This window comes from Pinus tabuliformis, chromosome 2_1, assembly GCF_031772625.1.
Source record: "Pinus tabuliformis cultivar Carrire ecotype Pingquan chromosome 2_1, CPIR1, whole genome shotgun sequence".
Lineage (NCBI taxonomy): Eukaryota > Viridiplantae > Streptophyta > Pinopsida > Pinales > Pinaceae > Pinus > Pinus tabuliformis.
Window position 1 is genome coordinate 260,064,330 of NC_142299.1, and position 2,240 is coordinate 260,066,569.

Genomic DNA, 2,240 nt, shown 5'->3' on the forward strand with positions numbered 1-2,240 from the left:
AAGTAGTGTCTATAAAAAATAGTGATAGAACAATGCATATTGCACTTCCTTCAGTCAAGCTTCATTCGAGCATGCTTTCTCAGGATGCTATTAGGGTAGTTGTTAAAGAATACAAAGCAAATAGAGCTAAGAAAACCAAGGTTAAACAAGAGGAGAAAGTTGTTGAAGCCTAAAACCAATATACTCAACAAAGTTCTCCTGATTAAGTGTAATACGTGTTCAATGGGATGTTTGTACATTGTCATAAATGTATACAAGGCTATTCAACCTTGGAGTTTCCTTCATTCAAAGAAGTTTGAGATTTAGTTTCTCTTCCTCATCCTCCGTAAGAGAGGAGGTAAGGAGAAGTTGTAAGTATGGTCACTTGTCAGTTATTATTGCGCATTTGAGGTCTGAGATTTATTTGGACTTGTAATTGGAAAGTGATGGAGTTGCCACCATATATCTCAATGGTCTAATAATTGATCCGCAGAAATATTCATATGCAATCAAGGTTGGTCTGGCCCAAATGCTTAGAGGGGGGTGATCATGGATGTGGTCAATACTAAACAAGCTAAAATGGCTAAAGAAGTTGGGGTTGTTTTTGTGATGGCATTGAAGTGGGTGCCTGCTGATATTAGATGTCAAGGAGGAGTGGCTTGAATGAGTGATCTAGGGCTTATCAATGATATTAAGTGTGTCATGACCATCCCTGTCATGGTCAAGGCTAGAATAGGTCATTTTTTTGAAGCCCTAATTCTGTAGGCCATCGGTATTGATTACATTGATCAGAGTGAAGTACCCACTATTGCAGATGACATGTACCATATCAACAAACATAATTTTTGTATACATTTTTTTTATGGTTGTTGGAAACATGGTGAGGCTCTAAGAAGGATTCTTGAAGGAGCTTTTGTGATCAGGACCAAAGGAGATGCTAGCACCGGTAATGTTATTTAGGCAGTAAGACATGTAAGGTATGTTTTGGGTGATATATGTAAGCTTCAGAGTTTGGATGATGATGAAGTTTTTACCTTTGTTAAACAAATTTCTACATCCCATGAGCTTGTGAGGCAAACCAAATAGCTGGGAAGCTATCTGTTGTGAATTTTGTAGTAGGAGGCATCACCACACATGTTGATGTTGCCTTGATGATACAACTAGGTTGTGATGGTGTTTTGTAGGTTCACACATGTTCAAAAGTGGGGATAGAGCTTGTGGGACCCAAGAAACTGTACAAGTTGTAACTCACTATAATGACTCCCACATTCTAGTTGAGATTCCAGAGCACCATTCCGTAATGAAAAGTTTAGCACGCAATTGTTAGATGAAGAAATGCACAAAGTTGAGTGGTGTAATTCAAGAAAGCAATCAAAGAAGGCTTTGCAAAGGGACTAAAATTGAAGCTTTTGGATACTTCCTAGGATTTATTGCCAAGGCCTGATGAACATTGAGGTGCCAAAATTAGTTAAACTACACAACATTGGAGCTACATTAAATTCCCAATCCATAGTAGGCACACGGACGAAACATTGATTGAAGAAGCATAGGGATACTATAAAAGACACTTTCTCTGACAACACAATGGTAGAACAATTAATGAACAAGGGTCTAAATTAGTTACTTATTAATGTCATTCTTTAAATTAGTTGACTATATTTCCAATATCATACTTGGTTTGAAACTGTGTCTGAACAATGTTATTTTCCCGCGGGCAGAAGGAAGGAAGTGAGACATTGAATTAGGGTTTCTCATGAATCTTGCATAACTAGGGTTTCCTTCAGCAAGCAAGATAGTCCCTTACAAGTTCCAAAAACGTTTTAATAAACTCAAAGGCACATCACGAAAAGACGGGTAAATTCCACTGACTCTTAGTGGAAAGGAAATAAGCATGTCCCAGGATCGAGCATCTGCATCATTGCAACATATGGGAAACAAGCGTTCGAGGTTTTCCAAGAACCCTCTACATCCTTCTCCTCTCTCTCCTTTATTGTGATGTAAATATCACCCACCATAATGTCAGTAGTTATGCTTGGATTCATTTGAACATGTAACAATGATGAGGATTGAGAAAGAAGTGAGTAAGCTCAAGATTCATGAGGGTAGTTGAAAGGTCACGAGGGGATGTCAAGGGTCATGGTAGGTGAATGGTCACCTCATCTATATAAATGTGCCCTCACTCCGCATTGAACAAGAACTTTATCACTTGAGTTGAGGCCAGGATTAGATATATGATTTGTGCTTGAGAGCAAGAGGCACTC

General features: G+C 38.6%; 1 pseudogene; it reads left to right on the plus strand.

Moving 5' to 3' along the window:
• The first annotated feature begins 415 nt into the window (after nt 1-415).
• LOC149199730 (putative pyridoxal 5'-phosphate synthase subunit PDX1 pseudogene) lies at nt 416-1,306 on the plus strand (annotated as a pseudogene).
• Nucleotides 1,307-2,240: the final 934 nt, after the last annotated feature.